This window comes from Ursus arctos, unplaced genomic scaffold, assembly GCF_023065955.2.
Source record: "Ursus arctos isolate Adak ecotype North America unplaced genomic scaffold, UrsArc2.0 scaffold_2, whole genome shotgun sequence".
NCBI lineage: Eukaryota > Metazoa > Chordata > Mammalia > Carnivora > Ursidae > Ursus > Ursus arctos.
The window spans coordinates 42000939-42021469 of record NW_026622874.1 but is presented as its reverse complement, the minus strand read 5'-3'; the positions used below and the strand labels follow the sequence as shown (position 1 = coordinate 42021469).

Genomic DNA, 20531 nt, shown 5'->3' with positions numbered 1-20531 from the left:
ATGTTGAATAAAAAGTTAGAGGAGAATGGAAAAAATCAATATATCTTTGTATATGAATATAGGAAAAAAGCTGTTGAATAGTATAAAGCTGTTAAATGATTTCTCTCAAACTCCATTGCATTATCAGTACAAACCCACTAAAAATTACTAAAATGAAGACATCAGAAAACATTGAGTACTGAGAAGGATGTGGAGAATCCAGAACTCTCATTTATTGCTGATAGGAATGGACATTGGTATCACTTCTTTAGATAACTCTTTAAAAGAATCTACTAAATCTAAACACATGCAAACCCTACAATTTAACAATTCCATTCCTAGCTCTATACTCAAAATATTTATATACATGTGCACCAGAAGACATGTGATGTATAATAATGCCCGTAGCAACGCTATTTGTAATGGTCCAAAGAAAAAAAAACCTAAATACCAATTAATGGTTGAGTGGATAAATAAACTGTGGTTTAGTCACCCAGTAAAATAGGAGACAGTAGTGAAAAAGAGCAAAGTACAACTAGCCACAACAATGAGGATGAATCTCACAAATTTAAATTTCAGCGAAAGAGGCCACAAAAGAATAGTGTATGATACCATTTATATACTCTACAAGAACACGCTGATAGTAGAAGTCAGGAGAGTGATGAGGGACTTCAGGGATGCTGGTAGTTTTTTGTTTAAAGGTTTCGTGGGTCCTCTGTGATTATGATTCATGTTCGTTTGGATGTAATACTTCAATTAAAAGTTTTTTAAAGACACCTTGCTAAATAGGCTTACCACCACCAACCTAAGGCTAAAAAAAAAAAAAAGTATTGTTAAAATATGAGAATGAGTCAAAATTTAACCATCGTTTTCACAGAAGTACAATTATGGATACATTCAGGCATGGAAAATTTGTCTACTTTCAAATTGCTCACAAAATTCATTCAAATGTGATTGTTGAAAATATACATGCCTCTTTTTGCTTGTTATTACACTGTCTGTGAACAACTGCTTTTATTGATAAAAACTATATAAACTTTATGTTACCTTCCATCTTTCTTTGTGTATGTGAAATTTTATTTACCAAAGAACTTCTGTGTTTTGTTTTTTTAAAAAATAGGCAATACTTTTTACCTGTGAGAAGTCGGGAAAATGGTCACTTCCTGGGGAAGGAAAAGCTGGCATGGAGCATGAGGGGACCACCAGAAAGCTGGTATTGTGCTGTTTTTTATCCATATATTGTTCACATTGGGGTATCCACATTTATAAAATTAATTCGCTTTGGACATATATTCACATTTTTTCCATCTGTGTTAAAATTCAATAAATATTTAGATTTTTAAAAAAAGAATAGAAAAACAAGCCCAGAAGATGAGATTGATGGAAGATGTAAAGCTATTGGATTTTCCATATCTCTGAGCAATATGACTTATTAAAACAGCAGATTTTTTTAACTTCAAAAGGTAATAAAATTAGATATAAATTTGTTTAAAAAGTTAAACGCATCTTGGGGCACCTGGGTGGTTCAGTCAGCTAAACGTCTGCCTTTGGCTCAGGTCATGATCCCTGGGTCCTGGGATCCAGCCCAGCATCAGGCTCCTAGGGAGCCTGCTTCCCCTCTCCCTCTGCCTGCACCTCCGCCTGCTTGTGTTCTCCCTCTCACTATCTCTCTCTCAAATAAATAAATAAAATCTTTAAAAAAAAATTAAAAGCATCTTATGGGCATCCAGGGGGGAAATCATGTAAAAAAAGAAAAATATGAATGACATTAGGCATTTGCACAGAATCCTATGTTAAAAATGAGTGAAATATTTATGAAGTACGTATGAAAAAGAAGCGTGACTCAAGACTTTTTATATTCAGTTAAGTTGACATTTTAGTATAAAAGAAATAAATTCATGAATATGCAAGAAACCACAGAATAGAGTCCAAAAGCCTGTCTTAAAATTTTGATTATGAAATGCAAAGGAAAAAAAAGATGAATCAAAATTAAGATCTCAGTAACTGAGAAGCCACAGTTGGAAAGCAGTGTTGGTAAAAAAAGAAATCCACTTAGATATAAAATGAAGATTTGAAGAAAATGGAAAAATTAGTTATGAAATTCCACATAAATCTTAGAACCATAGAATAAGTGTTAAACCTAACAAAATCAGAAAGTAATAAAAGGAGGATGTGGGAAGCACACTTCAGTTTTTTGTATGAAATACATGCATGGAACCTGCTTTGGACAATGAAATAAGAATTGAAGTGATTTGTGTGATCTATAGGCAGAAGCTTTCAGAAATTATATACAATTAGCTAGATAGCTTTCCCTCTGTCCTGGTGACTAGCAGCATTCCAGATGGCCTAGATCTTGAGGTAAGAACAGACATACTATAGTCAGTCCATGGGTTGCCCATTAAAAACAAACAGCATGAGTGAGAAATAGTATAGACAAATATAATACAGTTATATAAACATATTATAAAACAAAATTTAATTCTTTTGTATTTTTGTACATTTTAAATACAAATATGATATTTTGTATGCCTGTATTTTGCATATCTGTATTTTTATATATATAAACAATTAGAAACACCATTGTAAGCCATTAAAATTCAAGGTTTATTTTTTACCACCACTTTATCTAACTACTGGGGCACTTGAAACTATCTGAAACTTTCCATGGCATAGTATTGACTTCTGGAACTTGGCAGAATTAAATGAAAATATTCTCTCTCTTACAAAAAAACAAAAACAAAAACCAAAAAAAACCCAAATAGACCATCGGTATTCTCACATATCAAGAAAACATCAGTTGAGGAATGCCTGGGTGGCTCAGTTGGTTAAGCCTCTGCCTTCAGCTCAGGTCATAATCCCAGGATCCTGGGATCAAGTCCCACGTTGGGCTCCTTGCTTAGTGGGGAGCCTGCTTCTCCCTCTGCCTGCTGCTCCCTCTGCTTGTGCTTTCTCCCTCTCTTTCTGACAAATAAATAAATAAATAAATAAATAAATAAATAAAATCTTTAAAAAAAAAGAAAATATCAGTTGACAATCAAAGATCATCAAACACACACAGAATCTTGCTTTCAGAATAAGAGTGAGCAAAAACGAAAACCAAAAAATTGATAATTATATAGACTTTAGATATTGAAATTATCAGTTACAAAATATAAAATAAATATGTAAGTCTGAATAACCTATAATGCAGCACATATACAAGAGAAATAGAGTATATATGGAGAAGGCATCATATATCTCTACCTGAGTCCCAGAAAGAGAACATATAAAAAGAAAAAGGACATTTGAAAAGATCAAGACTGAGAACTTTTCAGAACAAATAGAAAACAGATAGGAAGCAGGGAATGCAGAAGAGATGTAAATAAGTAAATAAAAATCCACACGTAGACATATATTAATAAAACATAAGAACACCAAAGACAAAAAGAAAATCTTAAGGCAGACAGAGATAAAGGACAAATCACCAATAAAACTACTAGACTGTAAGAAGCCTTTTAAGCAAAGATAGAAACTAAGATAAAGGAATACTCTCTTTACATTGCTAAGACAAAATAAAAGTCAACCTCTAATTGAGTACTCAGGAATACTATTTTTGAAGAAAAATTATGAAAAAAACTATTTTCATATAAAAAGCTGAAAGTAGACCAATTCTAATGATAATCTCACCCAGAAACACCCACACAAACATACCCAGAAATAATGTTTAGCCAAATATGTGGGCATCCTGTAACCCAGTCAAGATGACACATAAAATTATCCAAACATGCCTCTATAAAATAATAACAAAGGATTAAGGTGCAATTAAATTGGTAAATCTATAGGTAAATTTAAATAAACATTGCTTAAAAATTAATAATTTTTAATTAGTGGTGTTTAAAAAAAGGACAGAATGAAAATGTTGCCCAGGGGTGCCTGAGTGGCTCAGTTATTAAGCATCTGCCTTCGGCTCAGGGCATGATCCCGGCGTTCTGGGATCAAGCCCCGTGTCAGGCTCCTCCACTGGGAGCCTGCTTCTTCCTCTCCCACTCCCCCTGCTTGTGTTCCTTCTCTCACTGGCTGTCTCTCTCTCTCTGTCAAATAAATAAATAAAATCTTAAGAAAGAAAGAAAGAAAGAAAGAAAGAAAGAAAGAAAGAAAGAAAGAAAGAAGGAAGGAAGGAAGGAAGGAAGGAAAGAAAGAGAAAGAAAGAAAGAAAGAAAGAAAGAAAGAAAGAGAAAGAAGAAAGAAAGAAAGAAAGAAAGAAAGAAAGAAAGAAAGAAAGAAAGAAAGAAAGAAAGAAAATGTTGCCCAATAATAGCACATAAATTGGGAAAGGCATAAAGGATTTATTAAGTATTAAAATGTTCCATATTTTGTGAGGATGACTAAAATATCAATTACCTTTATCTTTATAAAACTAAATTTGTATGATAAAATTTAAAAATAACCATTAAGGAATAAAAACAGAAGTAGGAAAATTAATAAGAAAATGAAACTGAAGAAAAAATAAACAACAAGTTCAAGAAAGGAGAAAATAAGAAAGTGTACAAATAGGAAATAATCATGAGATGCTGGGAAAATAATGAAAACAATTGATAATCACAATCATACGAACTGGGCTAAACTTCACAGTGAAAAGACAGAGTTGTTAAATTGAACTGAAACAAAACTCCATTACATTGCAAAACATTAGCAGAGTTAAAAAGCATCAGTGCATAATGGCAAAATATTCATTTAACAATATCTTGTAAGTTTTAAATTGTGTCTACCTAACAACAGAAGAGGGAGGGAGAAAGGAAAGGAAGAGGCAGATAAGAGAGAGAGAAGAAAGTGAAATAACAGATCTGCAAGGCGAGATTGACAAATGTATTGCCATTGTGTTATGTCATCATAGTTCTCAGTAGTTCATGAAATAAACATTTTTAAAATAGCAAGCAATTTGAAGAGTTTGATCAGCACCATTACCAAATTAGAACTAATGTATAGAATATTGTACCATAACAGTTGAAGAATACACATTATTCATGCATGTATAAAATATTTATGAAAAGTGATGATGTGCCATGTCATAAAAGTAATTTTTAAAACTTACAAATTGGGATGCCTGGGTGGCACAGTTAGTTAAGCATCTGCTTTCAGCTCAGCTCGTGAGCCAAGGGTCCTCCATCAGGCTCCTTGTTCAGCAGGGAGCCTGCTTCTCCCTCTACCTGCCACTCTCCCTGCTTGTGCTCTCTGTCTCTCTCTGACAATTAAATACATAAAATCTTAAGAAAAAAATAATAAAATAAAAAATCAAACTTACAAATACTTGCTATCATAGAGACTTCAATGTCTTATGACAGTGTCTTAAGGAAGATAACAATAACCAAAGATGACTAAAATAAAACTGCATTTGGAAATACAAAAACAAACACAAAACAACCCTTGGATCATAGAATAAATCACCATTGAAAACTAGGCAATACATAGAAATATAGAAAAATGGAAATACTAGATATCATAACTCAGAGTGTTGAGTTGAATCAAAACAGAGGCAAATGGACAGCCTAAAATTCTTACATTAAAAAAATAGTGTAAAAGTTAATGAGATAAAATTCATTAGATATCTGTCTTATAGAATTAGAAGTAAAAGAATAATAAATCCAACAAAAATAAGGGGAAATAAAAAAGATAACAGAAGATAATGAAGTTGGAAAAACAGAGATGAATAAGGTTAAAAGTCAATTTCTTTGAAATTACTAATAAAATGAATAAACCTCTGATAATATTAATTGGAATTAAAAGAGAACAGCAGAATTAATATTAAGAATCAAGAAGTGCATCTAAATAATGCTATGACTTCTGAATTTGAGACAGAAATAATGTAGTCCATGATGCCATCTCTTTGAATTATAGTCTAAATTGTTCCCAACATTGTAACTTGGGTGGTACCTTGGACTTTGACTTCATTCAAGGTCAACCTGTGTTATTCAGTTGCACTAGAATGGCTCATGATGTGATATAAACCATTTTCTCAGAAGAGTCATTTTTAAAAAGTCATCATTGGTACAGAATCTGAACATCCCCTGAGAGTTAATATTGTTCTAAGATTTCTCCAACCTGTTGGAGATTTGTCATTAGCATGACTTGGTTTTCTCTTCAGAGTCACTCTTATGTCAGCATGGGAACAATAATGGCCACTTTCTTATGTAAGCCTCTGTGGCTTGAAGTGGCTTCCATTGCCTGGCCAGGGCTGTTAAAGTTTAAATAACCAAAGATAGTGTGTCTGCTTGCATTAATTCTCCTGTGAGAACACCTAATACTGTTTCCTCTAGTCTGGTGTCAGTTTTACAAGCTAGGCAAGCATCCCTTAGTACATTTCCTCTAAACATGGTGTCAGTTTTACAAGCTAGGCAAGCATCCCTTAGTACATGGCCATTCTTAGTCACTATTCCTCTGACTTTTTATAAGCCAGGGACAGGGGTCACCAATAATTATATCCAAATAAAATGCCCATACATTTGAGCAGTTGAAATATTCATATCAATAATATAAATAGAGAACTCTCAGCTTCAACAAGTCATAACTTCTACCTTTACAAGAAGAAAAAGTGAGGCAAATTGGAAATCAATGAATTCCTGAACCAAACAAAGAACTGGGCTTGCAGTTCTGGTGAGGGCTAAATCTAGACAGGCATGGCCCAGATCTACTTATCCAGACCAGAGTTCACCAGAGCCATAACTGGTTAGACGTAAATGATAATTTTGACAAGTTGCTAAAGACTAAGTATGGCCTAGAGTGAGAATGAGAAACTCCTGGCATTGCAGTCCTGTATGGAACCCCTGTGTTTTTGTGGGCTTTACTTTGAGGAACACCAAATTCTCACAATGAAGAGCCAAGAAAGATTTCCCTTCTGGATCTACAGAAGGAGAGGGAGAGCAATGCTTGTGAAATATGCCCAGAGCCTTTTCTATAACAAAGACCCACTCTCCAGAGAAAAGACTACCAGAGCTTTGTCCCAGAGTCTTGGCGAAAAAGACATTCTTCTCACTCTAGCCCCATCTACCCTTCCTGCTCACCTTGAGGGGGAAGATTTTTAAAAACAAACAAACAAAACCTCCTGTGCAGGTTACAGGCCCAAAGCCTAGGCCCACTATAAGAATGAAATTTAATTGGAAGACTATAGAATGCTCCCTTCCTCCTCCATACCATACCACCATACCAACAGGGCTCCTGCTGATTACAGATGAAAAAGCACAGATTTTTTTCTGAGGAAGAGTATGTAGGGAAGCTCAAAGTCCAGAAAGGAGACAAAAGTAAGGGCACTAGAGAAATTTTAATTCTCTGGCAACTTTAGCTTCAGCAAACATGAAACAAAGCCCAGCTCCTAATCAGATCACATATATCCTCACAGTGGACAACTATTTACCTCAGTGTCTATCATCTAATATAACCTGTGTGGCATTCAACAAAAAATTACCAGATATACGAAAAGACAACAAAAAACACAGTCTGAAGAAACAGAGTAAACATCAGCTATGACATAGTTGTTGGAATTATCAGACAGAATATTTAAAATAACTATGATTGATAGAGGGAGGAGTTAAGATGGCAGAGGAGTAGGGGTCCCCTTTTTCAGCTAGTCTCCTGAGTCAAGCTGGATAGGTACCAGACCATCCTGAGCATCCACGGAATCAGCCTGAGATGCAGGAAGATACATCTGGATCTCTACAATGAACATCTCCAGTGCTGAGTATTGAGGTACTAAGCGGGGAGCCGTAAATCCGCGCACAGATATCAGAAGATAAACGGAAGGGGGAGGGCCCCCTGCATTCGGGCGCCGGGAAGCGGTAGCCACCTGCACGGGGGAGCGGGCGGACTCACGGACCGGACCGGCACCCTCAAGAGAGCAGACTGAGACTGTGAGGCGGGGAACGCACACAACCAGTCTTAAAACCAGAGCTCCAGAGTGCGCGAACCACACTGAAACGGAGCTCTGGAGCGCGTGAGGGCAGCTGGTGGCTGGCGGTGTTAGAAACACAAAGGACAGAGACCTGCCAGCCCTGGAAGTGAGGGCTGGGATGCTGGGCGTGGGGCGCACATCCAGGGACGCTGCAGGGTTGAGCAGCACCAACAGAAACAGAGTTAAAGTGGCCAGAACATCAGTGGAGAATGGTCTGCGATCCCTCTGTTCTGAGACAGAGGCTGGGATTTGGCTACTGCTACTCTGACTCTCAGAAGAGGCCCAGCAAACCACCAGGGAAAGCCGCCAGAGAACAAAAGCCTGGAAATACCGGCTCACAGTGTGCCCATCCCCATCCCCGCTTGCAGGGGACATGGAGACTCTACCCAAACAGGGTTGCCTGAGTATCAGTGCGGCAGGCCCCTCCCTCAGAAGGCTGGCTGAAAAATCAAGAAGCCCACATCCCTAAGATCCCTATAAAACAAGTGCGCACTTCCTGGGTCCTGGTCAATAATTTGGGCTCTGGGCAACCCCTCAACCTCTCCTCACAAGAATGACGAGGAGAAATCCCCCCCAGCAAAGAAAAGACAATGAGTCTGTGGCCTCTGCCACAGAACTAATGGATGTGGATATAACCAAATTATCAGCAATGGAGTTCAGAGTAATATTGGTCAAGATGATGTGTAGACTTGAAAGAAATATTAAAGAAAATATTAACGAGAATATAGAATCTCTAAGGGCAGAAATGAGAGCAAATCTGGCAGAAATTAAAAATACTATGAATCAAATGTAGTCAAAACTAGACGCTCTAATGGCCAGGGTGAATGAGGCAGAAGAACGAATTGGCGAACTGGAGGATGGGTTGGTAGAAGAGAAAGCTAAGACAGAAACTTGGATCAAAAAAATCCAACCTCAAGAATGTAGGTTATGGGAGATTACTGACTCAATGAAATGTTCCAATGTCAGAATCATCGGCATCCCTCAGTGGGTGGAGAAAAACAGAGGTCTAGAAGAGATAATTGAAAAACTGTAGCTGAAAACATCCCTAATCTAGCAAAGGAAACAAGCATTCGTGTCCAAGAGGCAGAGAGGACCCCTCCCAAGCTCAACCATGACAAACCTACGCCACGTCACATCATAGTGCAATTCGCAAATATTAGATCCAAGGATACAGTATTGAAAGTGGCCAGGGCAAAGAAATTTCTCACGTACCAAGGCAAAGTTATCAGAATTACCTCAGACCTGTCTACACAGACCTGGAATGAGAGAAAGGGTTGGGGGGGGGGCATTTTTAAAGCTCTTTCAGAGAAAAACATGCAGCCAAGGATCCTTTATCCAGCAAGGTTGTCATTCAGAATTGATGGAGAGATAAAGACCTTCCAAAATCGCCAGTCACTGACCAATTTCGTAACCATGAAACCAGCCCTACAGGAGACATTAAGGGGGGTTCTATAAAAGTAAAAAGGCCCAAGAGGGAAAAAGAACAGAAAGTCACAACCTATAGAAACAAAGACTTTACAGGCAACATGGCATCATTAAAATCATCTCTCTCAATAATCACTTTCAATGTAAATGGCCTAAACGCTCCCATAAAGCGCCACAGGGTTGCAGATTGGATAAAAGACATGACCCATCCATTTGCTGTCTACAAGAGACTCATTTTGAACCTAAAGATACATCCAGACTGAAAGTAAAGGGGTAGAATATCATCTTTCATGCCAATGGACCTCAAAAGAAAGCTGGGGTAGCAATTCTCATATCAGACAGATTGGATTTTAAACTAAAGACTATAGAGATACAGAAGGGCACTATATTATTCTTAAAGGATGTCTTCAACAAGTGGATATGACAATTATAAATTTATATGCCCCCAACAGGGGAGCAGCAAGATACACAAGCAAACTCTTAACCAGAATAAAGAGACATATAGATACCAATACGTTAATAGTAGGGGACCTCAACACTCCAATATCAGCAATAGATAGATCACCTAAGCAGAAAATCAACAAAGAAACAAGAGCTTTGAATGCCATACTCGATGAGTTGGACCTCATAGATATATATATAGAACACTACACCCCAGAACCAAAGAATACTTATTCTATTCTAATGCCCATGGAACATTCTCAAGAATACACCATGTTCTGGGTCACAAAACAGGTCTCAACCGATACCAAAAGACTGAAATTATTCCCTGCATGTTCTCAGACCACAACGCTTTGATTGGAACTAAACCATAAGGAAAAATTTTGAAGAAACTCAAACACTTGGAGACTAAGAACCATCCTGCTCAAGAATGATTCGATAAACCAGGAAATCAAAAATCAATTTAAACAATTTATGGAGACCAATGAGAATGAAAACACAATGGTCCAAAACCTATGGGACACTGCAAAGGCAGTCCTAAGGGGAAAATACATAGCCTTCCAAGCCTCACTCAAAAGAATAGAAAAATCTAAAATGCAGTTTTTATATTCTCACCTCAAGAAGCTGGAACAGCAACAGACGGACAGGCCTAATCCACGCATGAGGAAGCAGTTAATCAAGATTAGAGCAGAGATCAATGAATTAGAAACCAGGAACACAGTAGAGCAGATCAACAGAGCTAGAAGCTGGTTCTTTGAAAGAGTTAACAAAATAGAAAAACCACAGGCAACACTTATCCAAAAGAATAGAGAAAGGACCCAAATTCATAAAATTATGAAAGAAAAAGGAGAGGTCACAACCAACACCATTGAAATAGGAAGGATTATTAGAAACTTTTATCAACAGCTTTATGCCAATAATATAAGCAATCTGGAAGAGATGGAGGACTTCCTGGAAACCTATAAACTACCAAGACTGAAAAGGGAAGAATTTGATTTTTTAAACAGACCAATTAATTATGAAGAGATTGAAACACTGATTAAAAACCTTCCAAAAAACAAAACTCCAGGGCCTGACGGATTCCCCGGGGAATTCTAGCAAACAGTCAAAGAAGAAATAATAGCTATTCTCCTAAGGCTATTTCAAAAAGTAGAAACAGAAGGAAAGCTACCAAACTCATTCTATGAGGCCAGTATTACCTTGATCCCCAAAGCAGGCAAAGACCCCATCAAAAAGGAGAATTACAGACCGATTTCCCTAATGAATATGGACGCCAAAATTCTCAACAAGATCCTTGCTAATAGGATCCAACAGTACATTAAAATGATTATCCATCATGACCAAGTGGGATTCATCCCTGGGATGCAAGGGTGGTTCAGCATTTGCAAGTTGATCAGTGCGATAGATTATATCAACAAGAAAAAAGCCAAAAATCATATGATTCTCTCAATAGATGCAGAAAATCATTTGACAAAATACAGCGTTGTTTCCTGATTAAAACCCTTCAGAGTGTAGGGATAAAGGGTACATTCCTCAATCCCATAAAAACCATCTCTGAAAAGCCTTTAGTGAATATCATTCTCAATGGGGAAAAGCTGGAAGCCTTTCCCTTAAGATCAGGAACACGACAAGGATGCCCACTCTCACCATTATTATTCAACATAGTACTAGAAGTCCTTGCAACAGCAATCAGACAACAGAAGTGGATAAAAGGTATCCAAATTGGCAAAGAAGAAGTCAAACTGTCTCTCTTCACAGATGACATGATACTCTATATGGAAAACCCAAAAGAATCCACCCCCAAACTACTAGAAGTTATAGAGCAATTCAGTAATGTGGCGGGGTACAGAATCAATGCTCAGAAATCAGTTGCATTTCTATACACGAAGAATGTGACTGAAGAAAGAGAAATTAGGGAATCCATCCCATTTACAACAGCACCAAAAATCATACGTTACCTTGGAATTAACTTAACCAGAGACGTAAAGGACCTATATTCTAGAAACTACAAATCACTCTTGAAAGACATTGAGGAAGACACAAAAAGATGGAAAGATATTCCATGCTCATGGATTTGAAGAATTAACATAGTTAAAATGTCCATGCTACCCAGAGCAATCTACACTTTCAATGCTATCCCGATCAAAATACCGAGGACATTTTTCAAAGAACTGGAACAAATAGCCCTTAAATTTATACGGAAACAGAAAAGGCCCCGAATCACCAAGGAATTGTTGAAAAGGAAAAACAAAGCTGGGGGCATCACAATGCCGGATTTCAAGTTGTACTACAAAGCTGTGATCACAAAGACAGCATGGTACCAACACAAAAACAGACACATAGACCAATGGAACAGAATAGAGAACCCAGAAATGGACCCTCGGGACGCCTGGGTGGCTTAGTCGTTAAGCATCTGCCTTCAGCTCAGGGCGTGATCCCAGCGTTATGGGATCGAGCCCCGCATCAAGCTCCTCTGCTGGGAGCCTGCTTCTTCCTCTCCTACTCCCCCTGCTTGTGTTCCTTCTCTTTCTGACTGTCTCTCTATGTCAAATAAATAAATTTAAAAAAGAAAGAAAGAAAGAAAAGAAATGGACCCTTGGCTCTTTGGGCAACTAATCTTTGACAAAGCAGGAAAAAACCTCCAGTGGAAATAAGACAGTCTCTTCAATAAATGGTTATGGGAAAATTGGACAGCTAAATGCAAAAGAATGAAATTTGACCACTCTCTCACACCATACACAAAGATAAACTCTAAATGGTTGAAAGACCTCTATGTGAGACAGGAATCCATCAAAATCCTAGAGAAGAGCATACGCAGCAACCTCTATGACTTCGGCCACAGCAGCCTTTTTCATGACACATCTCCAAAGGCAAGAGAAACAAGAGATAAAATGAACTTGTGGGACTTCATCAAGATAAAAAGCTTCCGCACAGCCAAGGAAACAGTCAAAAAAACTAAGAGGCAGCCCACGGAATGGGAGAAGATATTTGCAAATGACACTACAGATAAAAGACTGGTATCCAAGATCTACAAAGATCTTCTCAAACTCAATACACAAGAAACATAAACAAATCATAAAATGGGCAGAAGATATGAATAGACACTTTTCCAATGAAGACATACAAATGGCTAACAGACACGTGAAAAAATGTTCAAAATCATTAGCCATCAGGGAAATTCAAATCAAAACCACACTGAGATACCACCTTATGCCAGTTAGAATGGCAAAAATTGACAAGGCAAGAAACAACAATTGTTGGAGAGGATGTGGAGAAAGGGGATCCCTCCTACATTGTTGGTGGGAATGCAAGTTGGTACAGCCACTCTGGAAAACAGTGTGGAGGTCCCTTCAAAAGTTAAAAATTGAGCTACCCTATGATCCAACCATTGCACTACTGGGTATCAACCCCAAAGATACAGACATAGTGAAGAGAAAGGCCATATGCACCCCAATGTTCATAGCAGCATTGTCCACAATAGCTAAATCGTGGAAGGAGCCGAGATGCCCTTCAATAGATGACTGGATTAAGAAGATGTGGTCCATATATACAATGGAATATTACTCAGCTATCAGAAAGAATTATTTCTCAATATTTGCTGTAACATGAATGGCACTGGAGGAGATAATGCTAAGTGAAATAAGTCAAGCAGAGAAAGACAATTATCATATGGTTTCTCTCATCTATGGAACATAAGAACTAGGAAGATCAGTAGGGGAAGAAAGGGATAAAGAAAGGGGGGGTAATCAGAATGGGGAATGAAGCATGAGAGACTATGGACTCTGAGAAACAAACTGAGGGCTTCTGAGGCAACAGAGGTGGGGGAATGGGGTAGGCTGGTGATGGGTAGCAAGGAGGGCACATATTGCCTGGTGCACTGGGTGTTATACACAACTAATGAATCATCGAACTTTACATAAAAAACCAGGGATGTACTGTATGGTGACTAACATAATATAATTAAAAAATTATTATAAAAAATTTTTAAAAAATAAATAAATGTTCTTAAAATCTAGAAGTGAATGCAGCATCAGCTTATTATTGGGCATTTAGACAAGAAAGCCAAGCTAGCAATATAGCAGGAAAATAATCAGAGAAAGAATACACTCTTCCGGCATGCCAGAGATAGGGCATAGACAGAAACATGGCCTGGAAACAAAATTACTACAGCCACAGTTGCACAACATTAATAGGGCACACTGGTGTCAGAGAGAATGCGGTTGCCTCCATTAATGTCCTATGCACTCCCAAGGAATACAAATAAAGACACATGCGTGTAGCTCTCCCTTACCTCCAACAGAGGCCTGGCACTACCGTGGACAGACAGAATATGTGTCACCTTGTTCTTGCTCCATTGCTCTGCATCTCTGGCATCTGCCATAGAAGAAAGAAGATGGCCATTTTATTCTTCTCTGCAAATGAATTATTTGTAAAGTTGAGCCAGGAAAAAATACAAAATGCCTTGCATATTTCTTTCTTGAAACTTCGTAATTGACCATACCCAGAATAATCTACACCTAGGGAATTTAGGACTATTGCTTTAATGTATTTTGCAGATAACTAACTTTATTTCTGATGATCAGATTTTTTTGATACAAAGTGGTCACATAAAACTTGAAGTCTATTTAGATTAATAAACATTGTAACCATGATTGTTGCTGTTTAAAGAATGTGAACCTATGAGGTCATTTTGTAGTAATCATTTGTTATTAATGATTAATAATCTAAGTTAAAATCACATACAAAAGACCCACTTACTATATACCCTGAGGTCAAAGGCAGGGATGGGTTTAAACACAGATTAGACTGTGGTTTATAACATCTACAATTTACTGCAGGGCAAAAGTAAAAATGGAACATTTTCTGAAAATCCCAAACAGAATAAGGTATCAGTTAGCTATTTAATTTTCTGCATATGAAACTAGGAGACACCAAAATTTACATTCCCTGCTAATGCTCCTATCTAATGCTGTGTGAGAAAGACTGAGTAAAATCCTCAAGTTGAAACCCTTCTGCTAATCTACAAAACAGGGGTCCAGCAGGAAAAGGCTCCCCCCATGCCCATGCTCTGAGCTGGGACAAGCTTTTTTAAATGATATAGGGTAAAACAGACTGAGTCAAATATTTTTTTATCATGTTTCTGGAGAATATTAGTGACATGGGAAAATGCTTAGGATAAAATGCTAAGCAGGGTGTAAAAGCAGGTATCAAATTAGAAATACAATACGAACTCAATTTGTAAAAACATAATAAAGACAAACATACAGGGGAAAACCTGCTATAGGGAATTAGCTCCAACAGTGATAATCTTGAAAAGATGGAATTACAAGTTTTTTAAAAAAAATTTAAATAGTTTTTTGGTATATTCAACACAAGAGGTTCTGAAAGTTTAACGTCCGGGTCTATGGCAAGGATGAGGAATCTGCAGTTGGTTTTTTGTTTTCTTTTTAAGATGTATGTATGTATGTATGTATGTATGTATGTATGTATGTATTTGGAGGGGGTGGGCAGAGGAAGAGAAGCAGACTCTCTGCTGACACAGAGCTTGATGATGCTGGGCTAGATCTCATGACCCTGAGAGGAATCTGCAGTTTTAAGAAGCCTTGATGATCATGAAGAGACTGAAAAACTTTCCTAAATGTTCTGCAATAAACTTGTACCACTTTAAAGTCAGGGAAAAAAAGTCTTTAAAAGTAATATTAAAATGTTGGTTTTAAAAAAAATAAAAATAAAAAAATAAGATAAAATAACTATGATTAATATGTTAAAGATTTGTCAACAATACCTTCAAACATTTTTTTTAATGTTTTAAATGTTAAGAGCTTCCATGGGAAAAAAAATAGGCAACTTGCAAAAATAGATGGGAGAAAGGAAATAAAGATTCTGAGAAAGAATCTAAAGGAAATGTTAGAAATCAGAAACATAGTAAGGGAAATGAAAAAAATGCCTTTGGTGTTCTCCACACTAGACTGAACATAGCCAAGGAAAGAAACAGTGAGTAGTAAATAGGTCAACAGAAACTTTTCAAACTAAAATTCAAAGAGAAAATAATAATAACAATAAAACAGAACAGAACCTCTAGGAGCTCTAGGAAAATTTCGAAAGGAGTCAAATATGTGTAATTAGAATATCAGAAGGAGAAGAAACATAGAAAGGAACAGAAGAAATACTTGAAACAATAATGGCCAAGAATTTTCAAAAATTAATGATAGACTCCAAACCACAGATCCAGGAAGATTAGATAATACCAAGCAGAATAAATTCCAAAAAATACTCCTAAGCTTGTCACATTCAAACTTCAGAAAACCAAAAACACAACAAATATAAAATCTTAAAGAATATCTAGAGAAAATTATCTTGTATTTTAGAGGAACAAGGATAAGAATTATGGCCAACTTTTCATCAGAAACTACAAAAGCAAGAAGAGAGTAGAATGAAATAAAGTATTGAAAGAACAATCTACTGACCTAGAATTCTATATCCAGCAAAATCAACTTTCAAGAGTGAAAAGGAAATAATTTTCCCAAACAAACAAAAACTGAGGGCATTCATTACCGATAGACCTGCCTTAAAAGAAATGTTAAAAGATTTTCCTTAGACAAAAGAAAAATAATATAGATCAGAAGCTAGAATCTACATAAATAAAGGAAAAAACTTCAGAGTAAGAAATGAAGGTAAAATAAAATCTGTTTTTCTCATCTAGTTAATCAACTATACAGGCTGGCAAAAAAATCAGGAAGTACGATTGAGACACGAAATCCAATGTAATAACCACGTCAAATCTGGTATCTGGGGCACCTGGGTGGTTCAGTTGGTTAAGTGCCTGACTTTGGCTCAGGTCATGATCCCTGAGGTCCTGGGATTGAGCCCCACATCAGGTTCTCTGCACAGCGAGGAGTCTGCTTTTCCCTCTCCCTCTGCCTGCTGCTCACTCTGCTTGTGCTCTCACTCTCTCTGTCAATATAAATAAAATCTTTAAAAAAAAAAAAAAAAAGAAATACCAATCCTGAAACTTTCAGGAGGTAAATTAAAAAAAAATCTGGTATCTGCAAATTCAAGAATGTTTGGAGTCTTCCCCTGGGAGGCAAGTAGGGGATCAGGTCCTGTAACTGGTTCTTATTCCCACTTATACCCTCTTTAATTTTTTGAGGGTCAGTCTAGGTTTTGGCATCAACCTATCTGCTTGGCTGCTATAGATCCACTTGTCTCTTATTTCATCAATTTCTTGGCCTTCAGCCATAGAACAGTAACCTTTTGACAGCCTTTCTCCAGATCCCTAATGGCCTGGACTCATCTTTGGCTGCCAGCCATCTTAAAGTTGGGGTTTTCTTTTTTTACAAATCCAGCTCTTTTTCAGATGACCTGTTTGCTTTGGGAATTTTAGAGGCTAACAAACTCTTCTGCTCTTTTCCATTCTCCCTAGGGCCTGCATCAGGCAATTCTGAGGTCTTGCTAGGTGCCTAGTTAGTGAACCCAATGACTGTCCTGTCCCCTCCTAAGCTCTGAATTGAATTCTCAGCAATTTCTCTGAAAGACCAGGGTTGGTGGACACCCTGCCAAGTCTTGATTACTGGCTACCTAGTAACTGGTCTTCCCAGTGACCTTTCATTACTTTAATTTAGTCCAATTAAACTCCTGCTTCCAAAAGCACATGGCACCAGGACAAGTGAAGTATGCCCCATGTTAAGAGGCAACTATCAAGCAAGGGAGTCACAAACAAATACAATTAGTGCCTTACAGTATATATATATAGCATGGGATTTTTTGGAGGTTGGGAATAGATTTGCAAGCAGAGAAGTAGTAGGTCACAAGCTGTATCCCGAATTTTCATTGCTTCACAACATAGGTTGAGCATAGACTCCAAAAGAGAGAGGACTGCTCAGTTGAGATTCCTTGAGAAAAAACAAACCCTACTCCCACTGCATGTTCCATATTTGTAGGTTAGCCTAAGAGAGGCTAAAGATCATCTTTTTTCTCTAAATAAAAAAATGTGTCAAAGAATCTCAGAACCCAGGAGAAACACTAATGGTGTGTACCTGGAGGACCATAGTCCACACACCGAAAGCCCTGGAACAGCACGAAAATACCAAGAAGCCAAAAGCTTTGTTTCTCCACAGAATGGCTTGGCCCAGCTGAGTCAGCTCTCTGCTTTGTGATCTCAGTGGGGAAGCAGATGAACCTTTAAGATCAGCCAGACTAGTTTCTCATCAAAAATGAACCTTGACAAGTTAAATCTATAAGGCCTATGAAAGAGTACATTCCCAGGAATTCATCGAGGTGACTTAACCTACCAGGATATGACTAAGGCAGTGTGGTTCTATTATTTTCTCTATTTTATTTTTATTATTTATTTATTTATTTATTTATTCACACAGGAATGAAAAATTGGCCACTGGAACAGAAGTAACAGCTTAAAGAGAGACCTATACATGTTTGTAAACCTGTGGATACAAGAAAGTGCGCTTATGTTACAAAAAGCTCCTTTCTATAAATAGTGCTGGTCCCTTTATCCTTAAGGAAGATAATCAACTGAGATTTCACCCCCATGGAGCTGAAATACACACACACACACACACAGACAATTGGTGGTGGTGACTGGTCTAACTTTGAATTCACAACCACAAACTTCAACTGAGTCCTTAATGCTGCCCTAAAATCATATGTTTCCGTAGTACACATATATTTCCACACTTTCAGACAACTATTTCAAAGTTCCTCTTTTTCTTTCAAATGTCCAATTCCTTCTGCCTTATCTTTAATCTGAGTTAGGGACCATGCTTCTATTTCATTGAAAAAATCGAAGCAACAAACAAAAATGTCCACATTCCCGCCATTACATCTACGTTATCTAGCCATTAGCACCCTTAACACCTGCTCTCTTCCTTCTCTCCTTTGACTATAAACTGCCTCTGCTCCTACCTAGAGCCAATCCTTCTCATTCTAGACTCAATTCCATCAGGTCTTTCCTTCAAGAACATCACTTTTATTTGACTATGTTCTACGATATACTGGTCATCCCTACCAGCACGTATTTTATCACCTCAATCTTATGAAAAGAAGAAAAAAACCCAAAACTTTAACTTCATGTCTCCCTACCTCAACTTTTACCTAGTTATTTATGTCTTATTTATAGCAAAAGTCATGGACGATATTCAATGTCATCATTTCATTTTTTAACCATACTCCAGGAAGATTTTAATCTTTCCATACCACCAAAAATTGTTTTGGTCAAGGTCATCAATGATTCCAGTTTGCTAAATCCAATGGTTATTTTCTTTTTAAGGATAAATCCAATTTTTCAGTTTTTTACGCTCCCCCCCAAAAAAACTATAGAGCATTTTTGAGTCCTATTTCCCAATTACACGCTATAGCTGTTTTACCAGGAATTTGAGCTATGCTTACCTTAAAATTATATCAAGAATCCTACCACTTCTCATGACTTCTAGTGCTAGCATTCTGGTCTGATCTACCATTAGCACTTAGTTTAATGTTTTCTCTACTTCTTTCTTTGATCTGCCATCGCCTGTTCTCAACACAACTACCAGAGAAATCCATAAAAATATAAGTACTATAATGCCATTCTTTTCCATTGTTTAAGATGCTGCAATAAATCTCCAATTACTCAAAATAAAAGTCAATGTTATTATTAAGGACTTTGCAGCCCCAGAGGATATTTTCCCTCCCTGAATGTATGTCTTACTACTGTCTTCTTCCCCAATCCTGCTTCAGGGTACACCCTGTTTTTTCTGCCCAGACACATAAATGAATTTTTCTCCCTCCTTCAAAGCTAGATCAATATTATTTTTTCAGTGAGGTTTACTCTGAAAAACCTGTTTAAAACTTGAACTTATACCCCGACCGATAATATCAAAAACTGGTGAGGATGTAGATCGGCTAGTACTTTCATAACTGTGCAGCCATTTTGGAAAACAATTTAGCAGATTCTGATAAACTTCATCAAACACTTATGATAGGACCCAGCAATTCCACCCCTAGGTATTTACCCAAGAAAAAGAGATTCTTATGTCCATACAAAGACCTGTATACAAATTATTATAACAGCTTTATTAATAATCTCCAGAAACAGGAAATACCCTAAGTGTTTGTCGACTGGGAAGTGAAAAACACATTGTGATACATCCATACACCTGAATGCTACTCAGCAATAAAAACAAATGCACCACTGGTTTATGCAACGTAGTTACTAAAACTCAAGCTCTGCTGTTCACCTCTGAAAAGTCAATACTCAAGGGACAAGTGTTGGTTGGAAAGGAAAGGTGGCTTTACTCAGGGGGCCAGCAACCTGGGGAAACAGCTGAAGGATGTCCAAAGATCACCTCTGAAATTCTGGGTTAAGGAGCAGGGCTTTAAAAAGGGAAATTCAGGGTAGGAGATTACATACATGTTGATGAAAAGGGCAGGAAAAATTAGGACTCATAATGAGGGAAGATAGAGCATGTGCACTGAGCAAACATAGATGTAACATACATCTCACATTCGTTTTCAGATGGAGACTTAACACCAGAAGGAGGCAAAATTTGGCCCCTGACATCAGGAGGTTATCATGGGACAAGGAGAACTTACTATAGGCCTGCTCTGAGAGCAGGTATAAATTGGATGGAGTCAGACTCATTATCTTGGATAAGGAATGCAAGACCTTGCTTGTTTATAGGCTGGAATCCTGTCAGGTGACCCTGATTCCAGGCTTCTGTAGAGATAGTCAATTTGTTAGTGGGGCCTGAAAAAACTCAATAGCTGATTAGGG

The 20531-nt window shown here is 37.4% G+C and overlaps 1 long non-coding RNA gene across 1 annotated transcript in view; it reads left to right on the top strand.

Annotated features, from left to right (window-relative positions):
- The window catches only part of LOC123000575 (uncharacterized), a 32468-nt gene extending 13069 nt beyond the window's left edge, over nucleotides 1-19399 (top strand). The window contains exons 6-7 of the long non-coding RNA XR_007191414.2: nucleotides 1100-1192; nucleotides 18142-19399. This is a non-coding gene — a long non-coding RNA (uncharacterized LOC123000575). The remainder of the gene's footprint in view (nucleotides 1-1099; nucleotides 1193-18141) is intronic.
- The last annotated feature ends 1132 nt before the right edge of the window (nucleotides 19400-20531 follow it).